The sequence below is a fragment of the Phasianus colchicus genome, chromosome 9, assembly GCF_987193195.1.
Source record: "Phasianus colchicus chromosome 9, bPhaCol1.hap1.1, whole genome shotgun sequence".
Taxonomy (NCBI): Eukaryota; Metazoa; Chordata; class Aves; order Galliformes; family Phasianidae; genus Phasianus; species Phasianus colchicus.
In genome coordinates, this window is record NC_143444.1 from 31,561,627 (window position 1) to 31,585,805 (window position 24,179).

Consider the following 24,179-nt stretch of genomic DNA (forward strand, 5'->3'; position numbering starts at 1 on the left):
CAGCAAGGGATTTCTGCTGACACGGGGTCTGGAACCAGCCAACCTTCTGCACTGCTGATTTACGCCTTTTGTAGGTTCTCCCCCTCACCCCCATAATTCTTATCAGCAAGATGAGTCCAAGCTGGCTGGCATCAGCACAATGGCAGCGCTGTGGGGAGGAGGGCTGGCTTTGCTGCCAGTGACTGTGGCTGCCTGAAAGCTGGTGATGATGACAACACATGGCAGCCCTCAGGAGGAAGGAGGGGAGCTGGTTGGGGAGTGGTGGAGTGAAAGTGAAACACAGGAACAGTGGTTTGCCTGGAAAGACAGCGTTTCGGAGATGATGTTTTCTCTTCTTTATCTTGACACAGCTCTTTGAAGGTTACCTGGGAAGGAGATAAGTGGTTTTGCTGCAAGCAGGTTTTATTTTTTCATCGTGTCATCAAAGCATGTTATTGCAATTACCATTTCCCTAACAAACTCTTCAAATTTAATTAACACAAGTGGTGGCACTTTGGAGAGGAAAGGCTCATCCTGCTGCAAAAAAGGTTTGCACAGCTCGGACAGATTTCACCAGAGCCCTGGGCTGGCAAGCTGCTTGCTGGTCCCTCAGTGTCATTGAAATCATCATCATTAACATCATCAACGTTTTTGTTGTCATTGTCACTGTTCTGATTGCATGTGTGTGTCCGTATGCTGCTGCTGGTGCTCTATGACTAGTGGCACAAAGAAGCACCTATTGACCAGTACCCAAAAATACAAAGCATCAGCAACTGGACTGGGCAGAGGCTGTGGTGGGCTCTGGTCCCAGGGCTTTCCCATGCAGCCGCCTACCTGCAGCACGAGCAGTGCTATGAGTTTTGCAGACTCCTGCGCCCAGACGTGGCATGCTGTCTACTGGTAGAACTGTGCCAGGGGGCCAACATACAGAGTAGTTCAGTGTGTGACAAACATCCTCCACATCTGGCATATGGGAGCTGTTGAGTGTTTCTAGCTGGATTTTAAGCTTAGATTTGCAAGTTCTCAGGGCAGGATGGCCCAGCAGTGCTGCCAGCTCCAGCACCTGTGTTGTGTGGTAGGAGGAGTCTGGGAGCTCAGACTCAGCCCTTGCATTCCTGTCCTGCCCCTCACACCCAAACCCAAAAATGCATTTTTCAGCATTTTTGTCCTTGAAGTACTTTCTTCCTCAAAGTATTCCGAGGTTTACAGGAGGCTTTGCTGTGGTGGTGAAGTTTCTGTGATGCTGCATATTCAGAATAGCTGCTCTATAGCCAGCTCACTTCTTCCAAGCATTGTTATTTGCAACATTTCTCATGAGTGGATTTGAGTTGGTTAATTTTGCTAATAAAATACCACGCAGCAGAGCATATGTTGCTGCATAAGCAGCTGTGTCCCAAAGGTGCTGTGTGGCTTTGCATGCTCCTGCAGCCCTCAGTGCCATTGCAGAGCTGTTAGCTCTCCAGTGAGCAAATCTTGCTGGTTTTCTGTCAAACTGCTGTGTGGATACCACCATCCTGTGAGAGTCAGGAATTCGGTGCTGAGTGGGGCTGCAGCCCTGGCGGGTAGTTTTGAGGATGGGGGGGCTTCACTACTGTCCACAGCATTGCTGTAGCTTGGGGACAGCACTGTCCTAAATGCAGCTCAGAGCTGCTCATCCCCCTCCTTTCCCAATGGCACTGATGGCTGGACTCTTCTCTTTTGAACTGAATTACTATTGCTTGCGCCTCACCAGTCCCAATTTCTGCATCTGTTTAAGTTTCTGAATCACGTTTCCTTTCCTTAGCCTCTGTGGTGCCCTGCCCTGCCTCTTAGCTGCCAGCACACAGCAGAGCAGGAAACTGTTTCCAAACAGAAACTGGTAACAAGTGTGGCCAGAGCTGCGTGGTGAAAATGCAATTGTCTCTGCTCTGTACAGAATTAAATTCCCAGTTGAAGCGATTAGCAGTATTGCTAATAATTTACTGTGCTCAATTTCAAGATACTTGGAGGCTCCAGAAGTGCATTTGCTGAGTGAATTGACACCCAAGGGTTGGTTCTGTTGAGCTTGTGATGGTTTCAGGGCACGCCGCTGTCCCTCTGCGCCGTCTGCAGCTGTATGCACGGAAATAAGAGCAACTACTTGAAATGCTACAGATGGAAGCAGCAGGATGCTCACCCCTACAGACACCAATTTTTGATTTATTTATTTATTTATTTATTTTTACCTAGATGTTTGCCCTTCCACCATCCCTGCTGAAGGTGCCCAGAGGAGCCACCTTAAGCACAGTCACGAGCAGGCAGCAATACCCAGCTGTGATGTGCCTTACATCCAGCTTCTGGGAGCAGAGAAGCTTCGTTTTTGCCTAAAGCAGTGGCTCCCTTCAGGTTAGTGGGAACCACTTTGCATTTCACACTCCTGTTGTGATCTCAGTGGGTGGGAGTGACCTGCAGTGCAGTGCCCATTGCCCAGCTGGGGATGAGGAATTTAAGGTGTGTTGTAGTTCAGGTCATTGATATGTTTAGAGATACCTCAATGTAGTTATTAGGAATAATGCAGTTTTTAAGATGGATCTGTAATGTTTTTCACTCCAATCTCGTACATTCCATTTGATTTCAAGTAAAACCTGCAAAATTTGGTTTCCACATAATGAAGTTAGAAAGTCATACTGCAAATCAGTAAAATCATAGAACAGCCTGGGTTGAAGAGGACCACAATGCTCATCCAGTTCCAACCCCCTGCTGTGTGCAGGTCGCCAACCAGCAGCCCAGGCTGCCCAGAGCCACATGCAGCCTGGCCTTGAATGCCTGCAGGGATGGGGCATCCACAGCCTCCTTGGGCAACCTGTTCCAGTGCCTCACCACCTTCTGTGTGAAAAACTGTCTCCTAATATCCAACCTAAACCTCCCCTGTCTCAGTTTAAAACCATTCCCCCTTGTCCTATCACTATCTACCCTCATAAGCAGCTGTTCCCCCTCCTGTTTACATGCAAGTACTGGAAGACCGCAGCAAGGTCTCCCTGAAGCCTTCTCTTTTCCAAGCTAGAAGGTCCTTTTATTCTACTGTGGAGTTTATTGCGAAAAGGCAGCTGGGGTCTACCAAGCAGACTGCGGGTAATGAACCAGAACTTGCTTGCAGAGCACCTGCAGGAAAGGTAGAAGGAAGGACAGAGTGATATCCAGAAAGCTGGAAAGCAGATAGCAGAATGGACAGAAAGCATCCATCAGCTGAGGAGGGGCCGTGCCCAGGAACAGGGTGTGTGTGCTGGAGGTGCAGCAGTCCTCTCCCAGATCTTGTGCAAGCATTTAGAAATGAGGTCTGCTTTAAAATGCAATAGCTGCATTCTCCTCTTTATTTTTAGAGTGGTAGCTCAAAGTTGGTATGATTCTATTGTTCAGTGATCTTTCTGAAATCTGGCTACCAAGTCCCCAGCGTGCAGCTACATTTACAGGCTGCCAGGATCCATGGGCTTCTTCTGACTGCTTCTGTATTCAGACAGGGGAGGGAGACAGAAATATGTCTGTATAGATGTCATATAAGGCCTGCTTAATAGAATTAGCAGGATTGAGTTGGTGAAACTCCACTGAAATCAATTGAGTTGCTCCCACTTAATTGGTGAATTTGTCATCAAATACTTCATTTGTTCTATAGAGGGACAGAAATATGCTGTATACTCTGGAAGTTTTTTTTTTTTAAAGTGTTGGTTTTTCATTGTTGCTAATACAGCCCAAAGGCCTCATGTGCAGCCCTGGAGGGGGCACTCAGAAAGCGTTGGCAGTGGGTCAGGAGGTGCTGGGTGCTTTGTGTGCATACATGGCTACGTGGGATCTGCTGCTCTCTTGCTGTGCCACCAATGGGTCTTTCCAGCTCTTCCTTCCCCCTGCCTGCCCTGCACAGAGAGGCAGTGATGCTGTGGGTCGCTCTGTTGGCTGAGCCCAGCAGGGAGGCTGCAGGGAGGCACCACTAAGCACTGGCGGAGGAAATCAGGGCACCGAGTGGAGTCTTAATTAAACATTAGGAACTGGGCTCCAGAAAAGCAGATTAAGGTATTAGACAAGGCCAAAGCCACAGCAACCGCATGGCAGCACTTCATTTCCCCCCTGCAGAGGCTGAGTGCTGGCTGCTGGGCAGTGGGTTGGAGATTGCTGAGTTGGTGCAGGAGGTCTGCCAGCCTAGTGCCATCATCTCCCAGTAATTACGTTTTTACAAAATGAGACAGAATAAATATGTGCTTTTTTTTTGCAAGCATCAATATTTCCATGGGGTCAAATTGGCAGTTCCCTTGTTTTGAAGCACAGACGTCAATGTTTCTAAGGCTGATTTGTCTGCTTTCCCCTTGGCTGGATAATAATAGACTTATTGATTGTGACTCAGAAAAACAGAGTGAAGGAACTTCGCCTTTATTCTGGCAGCATGCACTCAGGCACTCCATCGCCCCAGGACCACTGGGTCTGAGAGCAGAAGGAGAGAGAACCTTGTGCTCCTCTTGTCCTCCTTTTCTCATCTCCGTGCTATGGAGCAAAAAAGATCACCATGAGCTTTTCTGGGTGCCTGTGCGTGTGGGTACAGATTTTCTAATTTTCTAAGTCATCTTAGAAATTACTTTTAGCCAGGTATAATAAGCAGAGCACGGCTTTCCTTACTTCATGAGACTGGGAGGGAGGGCATGCATTATAAAATTCCCCCCAAAGTGGATAAGCCTTTATCAAACCATGATGAACCCAGCACAACAAAGCCCTGTAATTCAGGGAAGTGGAGGGGTCACCATCCCTGGGGGTGTTCCAGAGCCATGGGGATGTAACACTGAGGGACATGGGCAGTGGGCACGGGGCGGGCTTGGGGATCTTGAAGGGCTTTTCCAGCCTGAATAGTTCTATGGTTTTATGATTCCATGAATTAGGGCAGCAGCCCGATGTTTGTTAACCATGTCCTCCAGCAGTTACTGCATCATGAATGAAAGAGATCCACACCAAATCCCCCTTTGGTTTTACTGCATCTTTGCCGTATTTCTATTTGCGGCTTTGATGCTTACACATCCTAGGCACCACTGGAGATGTGTTCCTGCAGCACGTGGGGACCTGAAGCAGCAGTCCGTGAGTTGGTGACCAAGTTCATTAAAGGGCACAGAGAAATCTGCTGTGCAGCATCTGCCATTTCTCACTTGCTTTGAACTGAATTAGCTGCAAAGACTTCCAGGCATATTTCCAGCCAGTGTGAATTGCTGCAACGTCTCTTATGTCAGTGGAGGTTTGTGATCTTATGACAACTGATAATTCGGCCTGTGGTCTTCAAAGCATTGGAGGCTTGTGTCCATGACAGGGAAAAGTCATTAGGAAGTGAAAATTGCTTGCTTCACTTTTTCTGTCTCTCCCCGTGATGGTAAACACCAGTACAGCAGAGCACTAGTGGGCCAGGAGAGTCCACTAGAAACAAATTGAAAATACTGAAAGCATGAGAACGAGGAACAACACAGCATAGTGCATAGGTGCAGAGCATCACAAGGCAGAAACAAGAGGTGTGACTCCAGCACGGACACCTGGCCTCCTGAAAGCAAGGGAAGCTGAGAGTTCAGGGCAGAGCCTGGCAGCAATGCAGGCATCGACGTCACAGCCAAAGCACTTGGACTCGACTGGGTTCAATGTCTGCCTGGCTCAGCTTAGGATTAATTGCATGTTGACTTTGCAGGCTCTGCTCAAAAGGCTCCAAGATGTTGCTTTTCGTTTATTTGGTTGGACTGGTCTGATCCTCTGTTTGCCCAGGGGTAGTTTCATGATGTTGCAAGCCGATAAGGAATGAGATCGCAATAAGTGGCTTCACTCCTGCTGCAACCTGTTTGTTGTTTCATCCCTGAGATACCAGTCAGCCCCAGCTCTGTGGTGGGAGCAGCCTTGGGCATGCAGACCCCAGCCCAGCTCCAAAATCCACTTTGGGCAGCGGAAAGAGCACGCACTGCTAACAGCTGGTGCTGGGATGGGTCAGTGATGGTGGCATAACTGGGAGTGGTGTCTCCAGGGGACTCGGTGTTGCTGAACACACATCACAGAGAGGAGGCAGAAAGAGAGGTTGCAGGCAGCTAATCCCTAGGATTTAGAATTCTCCAAGACATTCTGCATTTAGACACACAAGTGTTTCCACGAAGAATTAATATTTGGAGATAGTGTGTAAGAGACCGAGGTGGCATCGTGCTGAATTGTGCCCAGCTGAGCCCTGTGCTGTACGGGTGGCTGTGGGCAGGATGGTGGCACAGCCCCTGGGCTGCTGTGGGACTGGGGATCCAGAGCAGGAGTTTGTGCAGAAAATGTGGATCCTTTGCCCAATCTGGGCTCGTCTGTGAAACGGAAAAAGATGAGCTCAGCTGTGTTTGCTGCTTGAATTGGTTCAATTAGGCTGAGTGAGGCTTGGAGTCCTATGTTTCTTTCATGGATTGATTGTGTATGGGTTATGTATCTGATGCTAAATTTTCCTGAAACTCCGCCTGCTTTCATTAGGGGTGAATTGGTTGTGCTGTACTGCCATGCTGATTTCTGTGCTCTGATTGAATGAGCACAGTGCTTACAGGGCCTGACCCAAATCTTCTTTACTTCTCCTGCTCTTGGATTAAGACTGAGAGGAGCCTTGGAGAAATACTCCTCATTGATGTTTAACACGTTCAAGAAAATGAAGTGAGAACATGCTGGGAAGATTTAGCAACCATTGAACATTTCTGCGTCGCTTCAGAGTCCTAAATGGGAAAAAAAAAACCAAAAAACAAAAACCAAAAAAAAACAACACAAAGGAAAAGAGAAAACCCCCACTTATTTTGATGTCATCCTTACACCTATTTTACATTTTAATTAAATCTGGATAAGTAACAAGCAAAGCTCTGATTCTGTTGAGGCATCTTGGCATCCTCTATCCGATGGCACAGCACCTAAGGAGTTAATTTAAGCAGGCCATGAATAATTAGAAAAAAAAACAAAACACAAAAAAGACTTGAGAATAATTTAAAGAGATTATAATTACATAAATTTTGATAAATGCTTGCTTTAAAAAAAGTAAAGGGGGGAAATTGACTTGTGATAAAACTGTTGGCCATGTAGGTCGCAGGCTGGTAGCACAGGGGCCAGCAGCAGCTGGGTGGGCAGGAGAGATGCGTGCTGCTCTGTGTGACGGATGGAGCAGGCAGTGCTGGTGCTCCTGTGTGTGTCCTGGCGCTGGTGGTGGCCTATCAGCAGTCGTATTGGGATTGGAGAGCTGCCTTTCCATGTGCAGAATTCAGTGATTACTGCACAAAATTTCTTTTTTTCCTTAATCCTGCCGTGTGTGATTTACTCACGCTGTAACGGCACCTGCTTAGGGACCCTTTAAGGGCTCTCAGCATTGATTCTGAGACTTGTTTTCCTGCAATAACTGGTCTCTTTTGGTCTCCTGCCATTGCCCTTCGGCTGTTGTAGTGTTGTCTTTGGAATGGTCGTGCATTCTGGAATGAATGTATTGCTGTTTTATTCTTAGGCCAGTGCTGTGTAAAATAGCAACAACCAGCTCTTGTTGATGGTCCTACAATTGAAGAAGGAAAAAAGCCCAAGCTAGCACAGCTCCGAGTTCTGGTTAGAATCACAGAATCACAGTACCACTGAGGTTGGAGAAGCCCTCCAAGATCCCCAGCCCATCCCCACATCCACTGCTCACGTCCCTCAGTGCCACATCCCCACAGCTCTGAACACCCCCAGGAATGCTGACCCCCCACCCTAGGCAGATGTGCAGTGCTGGGCGTCCTCTGGGAGAGGAAAATAAATTGTTGCATGGTCTGGTGTTAACCACAATCATAGCTCACCTTAAGGGATTTCTTATTCTGTAGCATGGGTGTGGACATGGGCTCTGTCAGGTGAGCAGATGCTCAGCCAGGGTGAGCACAGGACTTCCAGAGCAGAGAGCTGAGACATCCCAGCTTTGGTGCTGGGCTGGAGCAGCTGTGCTGTGGGCAGTGTGGCTCTGTGGATGGGTTTCCAATTTGCACTTCTGTTTGCAAATTCACGAGCCCTTTCAAACTGAAAAAAAAAAAAAAAAAAAAAAATCCATCAAAGAGTGCTCCTTGGTAGTTTTTTAAATGGCAATATTTGCAGAAGGTTCAGCATTTCACATAAATTAAGGAAAATACAGCTTGGTTTGGAAATGCCATATAACATCCTAAAGATGGAGGCAGGGAAAAATACTGCCTAGTAAGTGATAATATATCAAGGTTTCTCCGCTCATTATCAGCACTGGAGACATAATATACATAAAATGTAGGTCATAGCATCCCATTTAGCCGCATTTATCCCTGGTGTGAGCGGCAGCTGTGTGACAGTGAAACAAGACCTGCTCCGGTACGGGATTTCAGAGGCAAGAGGGCTGCTTGCTTTTTGGCTCAGCACACGTGCTCTATGTGCTTTATTCCTCACAGATGCTGTTTCGCAGCATCCTTGCAAAATCCCTCCTTCTTCTCCCTCCCTACCCGGTGCAGGTGGGCAGTGCTGGGGGATGCTCCCAAGTGCAGCCATGGGGGAGCGGGGGAAGGTACAGAGCATCTCCAGGCAGCAGGGCAGCCTGGGCCAGCGATGGAAGGGGAGACAGGAGGAGAGGAGCAGCAGAAGATTGGTGGTGAAGGCTGATGTGAGAGAAATACGGTGACATTTAGGAGTCCTGGTGCTGTGCTGGGAATTGCAATTAGGTAAAAAAAAAAAAAAAAAAAAAAAGCAGTTGATAAAGTGCAGTGCAGGATGCTATAATAAAGCAAACTTTACCTTCTACAAATGCTCTCCCAAAGGATTTTCAAGCTGTTTGGTAACGTGACCTGGGAGCTGTGCCCACTGAGCTCCTCTTTGTGCAAGTGGAAAACCAGCTGGAACAGCTGCTTTGGAACTTCAGGGCAGCTACTGAATACCTGCACAGCTGTGGGCACTGCCAGCAAGATGTGAGCAGTGCCCAGTCTGTCCACTGGCATTTTGCAGGTGAACAGTGCTCTGTGTGAGAACAGGGAATTCAGCAGCAAGAGCTGCCACCACTGAACAGCTCCACAGTAATGAAGCAATACAGAGTAGTACAGTGGTGGTGAGTTGGCACAGGCCAGGTCAGCATCCCTGGGGGTGTTCAGAGCTGTGGGGATGTGGCACTGAGAGATGTGGGCAGCGGGCATAGGGGGGTGGGCTGGGAGTGGGCCTGGGGAGTTTGGAGGGCTTTTCCAACCTAAAGGGTTCAATGATTCTGTGAAGGTATGCATCAGCCTTACTTGGAATCAGTCATACAGATATAGGAATGAATTTTGAGTGGATGAAAGTTGCCTGAATCTTGGGGATGGGTGAGGCAGAGCTCAGGACTGGGACCCAGAGAAGGGCATGCAGCGAGGGGAGGGGCTATACTCATGTGGAAGGGGAGTTGGGTCACGGTAATGCTGGGAATAGCTTAAAATAATCCTGTAGCAGGCAACAAGGCTTGGGCTCGTGTAAAAGTCCCTCCAAAAATCAAAGAAAAACGAGAGGAGTAGCAAGATGGGGGTAGGAAGTCCTTAGGAATACTTGTACAAAATTAATGTATCAATGAGGTCAAGCACTCCAAACAAGCAAATATTTGCTTGTGCACAATGTGCAAGATGGGGCGGGAACAAAATCTTTCCTTTGAAAAAGCATCAGGAATGGCAGGGGTTGAGGAAAATGGTGGTGTGAAATAGAAAGCAGGGACGTGGATTGAAATGTGATGTAACAGACAGAAATAAACTGCTGTGGAAGCTGCAGAGCTGAGAGCTGTATACAGAGCTATCTATGGGTATGGAGACAGGGACGAGCTGAGGGGCCAGAGGCCACGATGTCTCCATCCCCAGGGAGCAGCAGGGACAGAGGCAGCGAGTGTTCACCATGAGCTGGGGGAGTTGGCTGAGTGTCAGGTGTGGGATGTTTGGGGAAGGGGCCGTGATGTGGGGCAGCACAGCCACACTGAGCCCCAGCTCCTCCCTTGCCCTGTGCAGAAAATAAGAAATGTTGACTGAGGTGACTAAGCCAAAATGCAGAATAGTGAATAAGGCAGAGCTAGATGTTTGCTTACTAGGTGTAAGGAATAGGTAATTGTGGAACTATGCTATTCTCAGAACGCTTTGCAGATGCTTCCTACAGCTTCAAAACCAGCTGTAAGAGTGAGACTTCAGGGTGTGCAGTGGGAGGTGAGGTGGGGAAGTCCAGTCTGACCTTAGCACTTCTGGGGTGGTGTAGCCCTGGCACTGCTGCCCAGGGCTGCGGATGCCCCATCCCTGGAGATGCCCAAGGCCATGGTTGGGCCCTGGGCAGTCTGAGCTCTGGGGGGCACCCAGCACATGGCAGGGGTTGGAACTGGGTGATCTTTAACATCCTTCCCAACCCGGCCATTCTGTGGTTCTGTGGGGCAACCACAATGCCTCTGGGCAACAGGAATGGGATCTGGGGGGATCTTAGTTCAGCCGTGTCACTCACTGCTGAATGGCATCCTGTGTTTCTGTTAGGGCAGACTAGCAGAAAAGCAAATAGATGTGCTCACATAAAAAATTAAGATTTGTTTTAATGAAATGTTTATTCATGGCGAGCTTCATATTAATGTTAAATTGATCTGTGGAATTTCTCCCTATCAAAAATTAATGTGCCACAGTCCTGGCTTTCCTGCCCTGGCAATGTCTCCCAGTTATCGAGCAGATGCACACTGTAAATCCAGCTTGCAGCACAGGCTTTCCCAGGACATTATTTTGTTTAATGTGCAACCTCTCTGTGAGTAATTAATTGTGATTTGTGGCAGGATCCAACTTCAGAGCCATCACTGGCATATCAGTTTTGTAGAGCAAGTACCAAATTTGGATTAAGAGGTGGCAAACAATGACAGTTAAGAATGCATAGGTAAGGGAGATAGTTACTGCACTTGCTACACGTATGTTAAAATCTGATGGCTGTGCAGAAGGGCAGAAGGACAGGTTGTGCTTTGCAACAGCCACCACAAACTTCGCTGAGGTCAGGCCAAAGTCACGCACGTGGGGCTGCGCTGCAGGGCATGCGGTGGCTGCTCCCTCCCGGCTGCAGCGCTCCGGTCCCGCCATGGTGGCGGCGTGGGATGGAGGAGCAGCAAGCACCTCGCTCTGCATCCAGCAAGCCCGGAGAAGCCTTGCCATGGCAACCGAGCAGCGCTGCACGCCTCCGAGCAGCGGCATCGCCAGGCAGCGGCTCCGGCGTGCTTCTTGCAGAGCTGATGCCAGCGGAGGAATGGTATGACTAAGTGTGAGGAGGAAGCAAAGCCTGCTCAGCGTGCTGGATAATCCCAGGGCTTATATTTAGGACAGTGTGAGGTGTCTGTAGCAATGCTGGCTCCTTACCCCATTCCCGTGCCTGCCTCGGGTGTCACTGCTGTGCAGAGGGGCTGAGGCCATGCTGCCCCCATGCCTTTCTGCTGCCTCTATGCCTTTCTCTTCCGTGGGACAGCAAAGTCTCACTGCTGAGCTCGGCAGCTTGGGAAGAAACACTGAGAGGCTCCTTCTTGAGGTTCCCTGCTCCATCAGCATCCTTCTGAATTTGGAGCGACACCCAAAAGTCCTGAGAAATAATGGATTGAATGTGAAAAACTTTGCCAAAATATGTCTTGTATACTTTTTGTTTTACACACATTTATTTAAATGTTCATGCACACAAAAATACCCCACTGAAATCAAGAAACCCTTTACATATTCAGCTCTGAAGATGTAAAAATGCTCTTGGAATGCGATGGGGAATGCTGTCGTGTGTGGAGGGCAGGAGGTTTCGAAGCATAATGGTGTCTCTGGCTGTGATGCTTCCCTGGAGCACTCTTGCTGCACCTTGAATCCAAGCTCGCATCTCCTGCTTTGCAGCAATGCCCAGTAAGTAGCAGCTGGGCTTTGTGGTGTTACCTTCAGCAGCTGAAGCTCTGAGTCCTGAGCGTGAGCAGCCCCTGGTTGGTGGGAGTCTCAGGGGGAGATTTGCCAAGCTTGTACATAAAAATAACAAATTAACTGTCAGTTGGGGACACTTGGAGCTTTTCAAACTTGCAGACAAGTGTAGGTGGAGGTGAGGGCAATATCCCCTGCTTGTCACATCTCTGTGCTCATAACCCTTAGGAACGCAGCACTGAGGCTGGTGTCAGCCTGTGAGGGTCCCAGCTCTGGTCCCACAGTGGTCACACTGTCCAATGCTGGGGTTGTGGGGCAGAGGGGCTCAGGTTGCTGTGTCCCTGCAGGTGAGGGGCAGGGGTTGCCAGGAGCTGGTGCTGGTGCTTGGCAGGGGGTGCCATGGGGACACAGGGACTGTGAGCCACGGGCACAAGATTTTGGCTTTGTGTATCAGCCCTTTGTGTCCACCTGTCCTCCTACTGTGGCTCTGCGTCCATCCCACACCACTTGGGTGAAGGAGATGCAATGGCTGCAGGTGCGGGGATGGAGCACAAACCCTGCATTCCTCACTACCATGCTCTGGGTACCACAGCCCCCAGCTGGGTTGGATCCCCAAGGGGAGCCCCAGCATCCGGCCCCACAGATCCAGGGCTGCTGAGGGGTCAAAATGCTGCTGGGAAGCCCCGTGGCATGGCAGAACCATCAGCTAGTGCAGGGGGAGCAGGAGCAGGACCACTGCTGGCACAAAACCACAGCAAATCCGGGAAATGCTGCAAATAAATAGCCCCACGTAGCAAACTGAGAAAGCGTTTTCCTTTGTTCTTTGTGTTTTAATGTTAATTTTAAATCAAGCATGAGCCCTATCTACTGGATTTTACCTTTCTAATGGTAATTAACAGAGACTGGAGCTCTCGGGGGTGTTGTCAGCTGCTCGTTCCTGTACGCTGGCTCATGTTAGGATCTGCCACGCGCTCCCGGCGGAAGGCAGGAGCGGCACCGGGCTTTCACAGCGCTCCCGCAGCGTTCCGGGCTGCTGCCCCGGGATGCCCGGCCGGGTGGCACCGAGGGGCTTCCGCTGAGGCTGGAGGCGAGCGGGTCTTTGCTGGCATGGGGATGCAGTGCCGCCTGCGGTAAGACAGCGATGGGGCCTCGGTGGGCACAGTTTTGCGGTGCCCTTGATGTGCTGTGGTTGTCACCCAGGTGTGTGGAGGCTGGGGATGTGAGAAGTGGGAGGAGCAGGTGGCTCCTCGCCCCGCTTTGGTAGTATGAGTGCAGAGCGTGTTTTGGGGGCTGGGACCTTCTTCTCAACTCCAAACCATCTCAAAGCTGGGAGAAAGGCTGACGGGGGGACGGGTGCCACGCCACAGTCCTGCCTGGGGTGGAAGGGCAGAAAGTGATGCAGGAGCTGTGCTGGATGGGCTTTCAGGACTTCGTTTTGGGGTTGCTTGGCAGCGTCGGGGATTCTCCCATGGTCTGAATGGTGATGATGCCGGTGCTTGGAGGTCGGCACTGCCCCTGCTGCTCCTGCAGCCCTGTGCTGTGTTGCTTCCCAGTGAATGACACGGAGCTTGTGAAAGCATCTGCCTCCCCAGAGGCTCTGAAGCAAAGCCAGAAGCAAACAGATTGAGATCTGCCTGAGCGGCGTATTTTTAAAACCTTCCTTTCTTGCTCAGAAATACAAGAAACTAGTACGAACCTAGCTTGAAAAAAGATGATGCATGGTGCTTCAGAATGCTTGCTGTGATCAAAGGGAGAGAGCAGGGAGTAACTGTGTGCTGCCCAGCACCGCCTTCCTCCAGCAGCACTTTGTGGGTTTGGTCACTCTCACACTGTTGCATCCCACATGAGATGCAAGGGAAGGGGCTGGCAGCTCCCAGAGCATCACAGAACATTACAGCTGCTCTTGGGTGCTGGTTGTGCACCACTGACAGCACGGGTATTTTGCAGTATTAGATACAGTAGATATTAATGCCATAAATACAGTCCATCACGATCTAATGTTTCATTGCCATTATCCTACCTTGGTTTCACTTCTCTGTGATGAGACCTTTCACAGTGCTGCTGCTCATCCAGGTCCCAGCAGCAGAAGGCACTTGATTAGTGCAGCTCTGTGGTGGTGTAACAAGAAAGCCCCCATTTGTCTCAGAGTGGCAGATGAAGTTTCACCTTACAGATACCAGCAAGAAAGCTATAAGGAGAAAGTGAGACAGTAGAGCAAAACACCTTGCTAGCTGTTGCACCTAGCTCATCTGAAGCCATAACAACGTGCATTAGGTCAGAGGATGCACTGGTGTGCATTGGTTGTGGCCAAGCCTTGCTGCTCGCTCTGCTTGCATGTGGGTCTTCATAGAGCCCTCAGAGTAGAATCTTGTATTGCCTTCCTGTCAAAGCACAAAGTGTGCATGATTGCCATGGGCTGGTTCTAGCCACAGGTGGCAGCCCAGCAGCAACACATCTTACTGGGATGGTCTGGTGAGGGTTTGTCCCATCAACCCTAGTGCTGCTGTGGGAGCAGAGCTGCTGGGGCTCCTGCAGGGTGCTCGTCATGGGCGAGGAGCTGGGCATGGGCACAGCTGGGGGAGAAAGAGGCTCCCCCCCATGGGCCTCCAGCTGGCACATGTGAGCTGCCCATCCCCATTGCCCGGAGCTGCAAATGTGGAACAGCTAATGCATGTGGAGGTCTCTTCTCATATTCGCTTGCTATTTTTTCCTGTAGAAAATAAATTTTTTAAGTCAAGTTTTTCACGGTGTCTGTCCTAGATCATGGATGAGAAAGGTTATCTGTGAATAATGCAGGAATGCCTCCCCCATTGAAGGGAAGGAAACTCGAGAAGTCTCATGAAGAGAAGTCCAGCAGAAATAATTAAACCAAAAAGAATGTTTTATTTTTGAGCATATTCTGAGCACTGCACTGGTGCCCATGAAGTTACTCAGAAACCAAGCACAGAATTCCTAAATAATTTGTTACCTAGAGGTGGTGAGGTGCTGGAACTGCTGCTCAGAACAGGGTGGGTGCTCCACTCCTGAAAGGGCCCATGGATGGGACCCTGGGCTATGGGAGGTGTCCCTGTGCCAAGGGTTGGGACTGAGTGGGCTTTAAGGTCCTTTCTAACCCAGCCATGCTGTGATTCTGTGACTCTGTGATGCTATGATGCCTTGGGGTTGTTGGGGTGTTGGAGCAACGTGTGGTGAGATGTCAAAACATGTCACACTCAGCTCACTCTTCTGTTGCCAGCTCTTTGGGATCTCTGCCTGACAGCAGTGTGTTTCATCACCCAGGTAAATCACAACTCTTGCAATTCCTTTAAGAAATACTGAAATTTGTTTGTCTCTAACCAGCTGATGATTTCCTCAGCCCAAAAGCTGCCTTTTAGCCCTGTGCCACACAGCATTAGGACATCCCAACAGCACAGCTCTGTTCTCCCAGGCAACTGTTGGGTTTTCCCATGGGAAGGTCCAGCAGAAGGAGCCTGTCCCTGCCTACCTGTGTCATGGCATTGTGGCAGGAGTCAGCCTCACCACTGGATTGGAAAGTAACAGACACACAGGGGAAAATGAGGAAAATCCCAACCTGCTGCTGGGCAGGGCTGGCTGCAGCTGATCCACCTGCATCATCCAGAGCTCTGGGAGCATCTCGTGCTTTGGGCTGGTTTTCAGATTCTTTCATTGCTCCATTTTCTGCTTGGATAGAAATTCCTCTGTGAGGTCTTGGTTCATTGAAAGTGTCAGTTCTTGTGCTGGGTGATATCTTCTCTTTCCTCTAACGTTGTCTGTGTCAGTGACTGCTGTGAGAAGGGTCTTGGGCATAAACCTGGTCCTTGGGACATCAAGCAACAGCATCAGCTGCCATAAATCAGGTGAGGGTTCAGGGCTTAAGCTTCATCTCTTACACATGATACTTAGTGGGAAAAGTACAGATGTTTCCCCAGTCTCTCTGGATCTTGTTTTCAGTTCCATGCATTCCCCATCTCTACTGGCACTGCCTTTGTCCTGAAGTGCTGTTCCCATGGCTGGGTTGGGAGAATGCAGAGCTCCCTGGGAGCATAAGATGCTCACTGCTGTTCAAGGATTTTAGGCAATGTTCACTTCATTCAGAAGCAGAAAATTAAGGCAGAAGAAAACAGGCAATTGGATTTGAGCAAGGACCCGCAAACCAGACTGGCCTGGAGAGTGACAGCTCTTGTCAAAGGAGGAAACCTCTGCCCTGGTGTCGTTCCTTTTCCCTGATTTCAGGCATAGCTCACTGTGTGTCCTGTCCAAGTCTGCTGCCTGTTCATCACCAGAGGTGGTGACAAAGCACAAGATAACATTCACGTGTTTTTATACGTGCTTTTGCTTACCTTTGTCTGACTGTCCTTGCCAATCTGACTTGCAAAGAGTGCACAAAGAAAAAAAAAGAGTAAGGAGGGGAAGTGAGCAGGGGGAGCTGGCAGCAGCCAGCCTGGGCTTGGTGCTGCACGTCGGTCATGGGATAGGGACCCTCCAAGTGAAGCACTGCCCAATGCTGGCACACAAGCACAGTATTCAGTGTTGTCTGAAATTCATCCCCAGGTGTGAGACCCAGCCCTGGTCTGCAGGCAGAGCAGTGAGACCAGGAGCTGCAGGGCAGGGACTGAGCTCCATCCCCTGCCTGTTCTCTCTGCCAGGCAGCTGGCTGGGACAGGCTGTGAGCACAGAGCACACAGTGGGAGATGGAAATGTTGTTGGAGACGTGGCTGAGGAGCTCAGCATTGTGCAGGTTGTCCCTGCAGCACGGCCTGGCTGCGTACATATCTTTATCACTACATACATCTTAACTTTTATATGATGATTATATTGTTGTCAATATTATATTATTGTAATTGCCATTTGACTATTATTAAATGTTACCTTTGTGACAAGGAGAGTGTAGGGAAGGGGCCTAGCACAGCTGGGGGTTGGTGTGGGATAACCATCTCACAGTGCAACCTGAATCTCCAATGCTGCAAGGAGGTACAGTCCTGGGTAATAGTTTATTGTGAAGCTGTTCACTGCACAGTTCTGCCTACCAGCCCTTGCCTGTCCTTACAGTTGCTGTTCCATACAGCTGGGCATGTTTTGCAGAGCAGACCCTCATTTTCTTCCCATCCTTTTTTTACTTGTGTTATTTGGAAATTCACCCCGATGCTTTGAATATGCTAACTCCCAAAGTGACCAGGCACAAAAATGACCTTTTTTTTATTGTTCTGCCAAGTGTAGTGGATAGAACTATGGAAAAGTATCTAGAAGTATTAGTCAGCAGCCTCTGACCACGAGCTGGTGGTGTGCCTGGGTGGGCAAATGGGCCAGTGGCATCCTGGCTGTCCCTGGAGGTGTTCAGAGCTGTGGGGATGTGGCACTGAGGGACGTGGGCAGTGGTGGGCTTGGGGATCTTGGAGGGCTTTTCCAACCTCAGTGATTCTATGACTCTACGAACATGCAGACTACAGTCAAGAACAAAGTGAGTGGCTTTTCTTCCCTTTGTGTTGCTCTCCATTAGCCCCACACCCCCTGGGCCCCATGTGTTATTGCTGCACTAACTCATATGCCATGATCCACGGGGCCAATAAGGGGCTGGTAGCAGCAGTGCAGCCACTAAGCTGTAAGCTGCACAGCTCTGTAGGGAAACATTGACTTTGAATATGTTGTGCTGTTTCAGCTCCAAATAGTAAAAATACTTAATATTTATTTCTCTTAAAACAAAAAATAAAAAATTAGTCATGGCATACTGTTTCCTGGCAATTAATGTCTTTAATATATGAAAACACAGCATTAAATTGTGCAGTTTTGACACTTAACTGAAGTAATTAGTGTATGCAGTAATGAATCTTACAAGTTTTCCCCACTGTAAGAAAATAATGTAACTGTAAACAGTTTGTTGGATCCTGGACATCTCAGTGAGCTCCCAATGCTTCCTTCAGCACTGTGGGAGCACAGCGAGCCCTGCCTGTGCCGTCACCCATCCCATCCCAATGGAGGGGTTCTGCTCCAGAGCCAGAACCTTCCTCAGCACCTCATGGAGTGCAACATCAACTCCCCTTAGCACTTATTTACAGTATGAAAGGGAAAGGGGAAAAGGCGGTTCCCCCTCAGCCTCTTTTTGGAGCAGTAGTTGGTTCCAGTCCCAGGACTGGTTGTGACACTGGGCAGCAACCAAACTGAAGAGGTGGCAGCAGACCCCTCCTGTGGCTGACTGTTTCTCAGGCATTGCCCTGGTCTCTCCCTGGGGTGGTTGAGGCATCAACCAAAGGGACATCTCACTCTTCCCCTGCTGAACCGTGTCTTGGGGCGTTGTCCAGGCTCGTCCCTTACATGGGGACACAGCGGGTGCTGCATGGTGGGGCTGCTCCTCACCTTCAGCAGCACAAAACTCCATGCTGCTACTGGCCATGGAAATGTCAGTTAAATAGAGTGAGAGCACATGGCTAAGTAGTGATACTGGGGTCTGAGTTGTGTGCTCTCCTGTTCTCTTTAGGAGCGTATTTTGAGGGGAGGTCATATTACATCCAGTGTAAATCTGGATATGGTGAATATCCTACCCTGATCTAGTGAAGTGGCAGCCCTGCTCAAAGCAGGGGCCTAGAACTGAATGGGCTTTAATGTCTCTTCCAACCCAATCATTCTGTGATTCCTGCTCCCACCTGCTATGACCCCAGAGTCTCTGCAGTAGAATCACAGACTTGTTTGAGTTGGAAGGAACCTTTGGAGGCCATCTGGTGCCACTCACCTGCAATGAACAGGGACACCCACAGCTCCAGCAGGTGCTGAGTCCCATCCCTGAACTTGGGTGTCTGCAAGGATGGGGCACCCACCACTTCCCCTTGTCCAATCGCACAGACCTGCTCAAGAGTCTGTCCCGATCATTCTTACAGCCCCTTTAGATACTGAAAGGCCACTTTCAGCTCTCCCTGGAGCCTTTTCTTTTCCAGCTGCACAGCCCCAGCTCTCAGCTTGTCTTCACAAGAGAGGTGTTCGATTCCTGGGAACGTTTCTGTCCTCTGGATGCGCTCCAGCAGCTCTATGTGTCTCCCGTACTGAGGACTCCACATCCAGACACAGTGCTCCAAGTGAGGTCTCACAGTGCAGAGCAGAGGGGCAGGATCACCTCCCTCACCCTGCTGACAACTCTGCTTCTGGTGCAGCCCAGAATACAGTTGGCTTTCTGGGCTGCGAGGGCACATAAGTGTAACATTCCACTTCTTTTTTGAAGATGTTAAGCTGTGTGGAAGGGCCTGGGAATCTGACCTGCAAAGCAAGGTGTTCAAAGCCAGAGCTAAAATAACCATCTTCTGATGGCTGCTGCCATTGTTCCATGGGGATAATGGGAACAGGGGCAGCTCGTGGTGGGGATGGTGAGCTCTGATTCATAATTTGTCAGCCCACGATGTTTACAGTACTTAGGGTGGGAAAAATACCTGTTCACAGAACTGATTCTCAGTAGGCTTTGCTTTCTACTTACTGCTATTGCTTAGTAACAGCTCTATTTTTAAATGCTAAGAGGGTATTAGACAAAAAAAAAAAAAAAAAGAAAAAAAGAATGTGCTGAAAGTTCCCTCCATCTCCAGCCTTGCTGGCGTTAAACACTGTGAGATGCAGGTGCTGAGCTGTGACTGCCCCACGGTCACACAACAGGGGCTGAGTCGGGGCAGAAATCAATAAAAAATCAGCAAAAGCTGTGCCCCCATCTCTGAGAGCTCACAGCACTATGACACAAATGGGTGGCACGGTTTTGCTTTCTTTTCTCACTTGCAACTCACTGACATCTTTAGAGGACATGAATGTGCAGGGCCAGCAAGATCCCAGGGCTGCTGAAGAGCTGGGATTTCTGCTAACAAGTCTCTAAAGACCTTTGCTATCATCACCTGTTGTTGTGGTTTTAGTAATTGCAATGTATTTGTGTATTCTCCTCATTTGTACAAGGGATGAGGCTCATGGTATTAAATATGTGCAACAAATCAATGGTTGGTTACATACCAAAGCAAGGCTGAGGGGTTTGGTAACTGCAAAGCCACTCTGCGTGTCTTTGTGAGCATCGCTGCTACTGCAGGATCGCTCCAGTAAAGCAGCATCAAAGCAGGGCAGCGTGGTTTTAATCACCAATTTGGGGTGCAAGTGTCTGGAGGGGCTGGAGGGCACGAGGCAGGGCACAAGTGACGAGTGTGTGCTGGTGCTGCAGTGCCTGCAGCATGCTCTGACACACACTGCTGCAGGAAGCAGCTGCTGCAGCACAGGAGGAGCCAGGCTCACTTCTCTGGCTCCGTGTGCTCCTATGGAGGCACAGTGGGGATGTGGCGGCCTCAGCTGTGCCCGTGGACGTGGTGTGCAGGTGGGAACCTCATGGAATGGCCGTGCTGCATTCCCTGCATTAGCAGCAGAGCTGGGAGTGACCTTCATCTGCTCCTCACATGGGTGGATTTGGCAGGGAAGGTCATACATGAATTGTGGTCAAATTGGATGAAAGGATGGATTGGAAAGTCAGCTGAAATGAGGTTTGAGGAAAATGTTTGAAGATTTTGTACTGGATCCACCTGTAGAGCTCAGCTCTCTCCAGGTGGGATTAGAGCAGGGCAGATGGGTACGGCTAGGATACCAGCACAGGCACAGGGAAGTGTGGGGAGGGGACAGCTCACATCTTGTCTCCAGCCCAGCCCCATGCATCCTACATGCAGCACAAGTTTGTTTTGTACCTTACCTATTAAAGTAATTTCTACTTTTTATTTTGTAAAATCATACAGTTGTTCGATTTGGAAGGGACATTTAAAAGTCCCTTTAGTCCAACTAGTCCAACTCTCTTATTGACCTATTTTGGTGAAATTTGACCTATTTTGGTGCAAATCAGCCCTACAGCATGGCACAGGGGTGCAGACACCCAACGTCGCTCCAGCCCAACACCCAACCAGGGCTTGGTCCCTCGGCACCCCTCACCCCTCTGTCATTTTGCCCAGTGTCATTTTCCAAGGACTAAGAGACCTCAGATGTCTCAGAGACTTTTCCTCCAAACTGTCAGAAAGCAGATAAACCCCGTCTGCCTGCTGGGTGCACTCGTGCACTGACGTGATGAGGGATGGTGGTGATGGTGGCAGTGATGGTAATGTTGGTGGTGGTGATAATGGTGATGATGGCAGTGGTGGATCAGTGGTGTTGATGATGGCAGTGGCGGTGTTGGTGGCAGTGATGGTGGCAGTGACATACTAATCTCTGGCCCAGGCAGGGCCACTTCTGCCCTGCCACACTCCCAGCTCTGTTGTTTCCCCAAGAATCCCCAGGATCTCTGCTGAGGACAGCTTCTGTGGCAGCAACTATTGGTGCTTTGTCAGAAACCACCCTCTGCCAGGTCTCTGCCACCTTGGCAGCACCACAGTCACCTCCCATAGCCCACTGGCCTCTGCCAGCCTTGCTTTGCTTCCAGGGTTACCTAAAATTCAGCCTCAATCCACACCACCATGGTATACAACTCACCTGCTCTTCTCAGTCCTAAAATTAAAACCTCTGGAAACGGAGACTGATGATTCTGGGAGCGTGGAAAAGGATGCTCAAGGGAACTTGGCACAGTCAGAGGGAAAAGTAGATTGGGAATTCTGCAGAGGAGGTTTGCAAAGCTATGCAGTGCTGTCATTTATTAAATGTAAGGAGTTGTGTCATAAGTAACTGCTGCTTCTCTATATATTTCAGGCTCTTTAGAAATGAGAAGAAATAATCTTATTTCAGTGTTATCAGTCTTAAGCCCATGGTGGTGACACTGGTGAACCCAGGTCTGCAGGATCTGCACAAGGAGCACATACACATTTCTTGTTAAATTTGCTGAAGGAATGCAATTTTAACACTTGTATTTGCCAGAATATGAATGAAAAGAAACATCAAAGGCTGCTTCTCTTCTTTGATATACTTCCATGGAAGGAATGTTTTATCCCACCTTCCTGCTCAGGGCTGGCAGCCCCAGGGTGCTGCAGGCAGGGTTCTGGCTGGTGTGCCCTCTGGCCAGCAGTGCTGGATGGGGAGATGCTAACAGTGGAGACTCCTCCCAGATCCCTGCTGAAGTCAAACCATTCCACACCCACTGCTAAAAGCAAGAGGTGCAGGCAGGCAGAGCTTTCCCAAATCAGATCTCACCGTGGTGGTTACATAGGTGTCAGGTTGTCCCCTCTGAAGGATTGTCCCCACGGCACAGACATGGGGCACTTGGTGCTGGGATGACCCCTGCGGTCCTCAACCGGCTCCTGCTGAACACAGCAAGGGAATGCGGCAGTGCTGGGAGGGCACAGAGTGAGGAGACGCTCTGCTGCCCAGGAGGGAGTCCTGCAGCACCCGCCTGACCCAGCACGGTACCAGTGGAGGTTCAGGTTGGATAATAGAGGAACTCTCTTCTTCCAAAGAGCAGCCAGCACCGCGCAGCTGCCCAGAGGGTGTTGGGGTCACTGTCCCTGGGGTGTTCAGAGCCGTGGGGATGCGGCACTGTAGGATGTGGTTAGTGAGCACGGTGGGATGGATTGGAATTGGGTTTGGGGATCTTAGAGCTCTTTTCCAACCGTGATGATTCTGTGGATCTTAGGGGATGGGGAGAGGCGGCTGGAGCGCGATGCACCAGGTGCCACCTCTGCCTGGGAAAATTCAGCACGTTTGAAGGACTGCTCGTTGGAACACCTGAGGAGCTGCAGGCAGCTCAGCGACTGATGGAGCAGCGTTCCAACCCACCCCAGCGGGCCGGCAGCGACGCGCGGCTCCGACACCCGCACGTTGTGCTGCGCTTCCGCGGGGACTCGGCTGCTCCCGGGGGCGGCGGACGCCCCGAGCCGCGGCAGGGCGCCCACGCAGGGTCTTTACATCACCCCCGCTATTTTAGCCCGTCGCGGCGCAGTCCGGCGGGGTGATGCTGAGCTACGTCGCCGCACCGCTCCGCATCCCCGCACCGTTCCGCGGGGTGGGCGCGGCCGCGCACGCCCCCGCCGCCAGAAGCCGCTCCGCCCCTTGCGCCGCCACCGCGGAGCGCAGCGCGGTCGCGCACCGGGACCCGCCCCAGCGCCGCCGCCTTTGTGCCCGGCGCCGCCCCACGGAGGAGGCGGATCCTGCGCGGCGGGGCCGGCGGGCGGCGAGCCCCGGGCGCGGGCAGCCCTCGGCGGCGCCCCCGCAGGCTCCGCGCCCCCGGACCGCGGCGTGGAACGCGCGCTCCCGGCTGCGGCTGTGAGTATCGGGGCGAGGAGCGGAGGGGATGCGGGCGGGAACGGGAGCGCGCGGCGAAGTCCCGCGGGAGGCGGTGAGCGGTGGGCGGTGGGCACGGCCCCGGCCCCGGCCCCGCCGCCTCTCGGACCCCGTCGCTTTGCGGTGCGGGTTTCGTAGCCGTCCCCCAGAGCTGCCGGCAACGAGCTTGGCACGGCTCCTGGAAAATTCCGTGCCCTTGGCAGCTGCTGCACCTCGCTCCTGAAGCGTCGGGAAGACGTGGCGAGGCGCAGCGGTGCCTCCGAGGCACCTTTCGGTACCGTTCCAGAAAGCGTTTCCCATTCCCGTGTGGCTCCGACGCGACCGTCCGTCCCCCCGCGCGATCCCGCTGTTGGTGGGAGGATGGCGGTGCTGGAAGTTCCAGCGGGGACCTCGGGACAATGGGAACGAGCTCGGAGCCGCTCCCGGCGGGTTCGGGGACCCTGCGGGCGCACAGCTGCGGGCACAGCGTGCTCCGGGGAACGCCGGGCTGGGGAAGGGTGATGGCGGTGATGGAAGCGCTGCTGGAAGTTCTCGATTGCCGGGAAATCAAGATGATGGGTGTCCGGGCATTTCAGAACGCTCTGACTCCGTCCAAGCCCCTTCGTTTTGCTTCCTGCGAAATTCCGGTTAAAACTGCGAATTTCGGCTAAACCCCAGCCACGTGCACCCTTGGTTTAACCTCGGGTGCTCTGAGTAAGGACCACGGTTAGGACTGGGTGAGATACGAAGCGTTTCGTTCCCCGGTGCCTTCGCCGTGCTCAGGGCGTGCAGGGATGCTCGCCATGGCAACCCGCGCATCGCTCCGGAGCGGGGCTGTTCGGCACGGCCTGCTGCATGGAGCGCTGCTGCTGCTTCGGTTCTGAGCTGTGCGCTCTGTGCTGGCATTTGTCTCTTCACGCAGTGCCAGTGGCCAAAGCTTTTCTCATTTTCCAGTAGTTTGTACTTTAAAAACTGCATTAATTCAGTAGTCTTGCGATGAAATATTTCAATGAGCTATGCTGGCTTGATGTCCTCATGAACCTGAACCCTTGCAGGTGATTGATGCGTCCTGCTGGTTTCAGTATTTTTTCTTTTTAGAGATGCTTTTCTGACTTTTTTTTTTTTTTTTTTTCCTCTCCAATGAATACTACAAAGAACAGTGGCTGTGTGTGCACCAGCCCC

The 24,179-nt window shown here is 50.9% G+C and overlaps 1 protein-coding gene across 5 annotated transcripts in view; it reads left to right on the top strand.

The window, feature by feature from the left end:
* Positions 1-24,179, top strand: part of LRRC7 (leucine rich repeat containing 7) — a 198,980-nt gene that overhangs the window by 43,752 nt on the left and 131,049 nt on the right. Inside the window, exon 1 of one of the 5 annotated variants that reach the window (XM_090146846.1) lies at positions 22,900-23,000. The exons of the other annotated variants lie outside the window; for them this stretch is intronic. The gene's annotated coding sequence lies outside the window, so the exon portion shown is untranslated. Of the gene's footprint in view, positions 1-22,899; positions 23,001-24,179 lie in introns of those variants that run through there. 5 annotated transcript variants of the gene reach the window in all.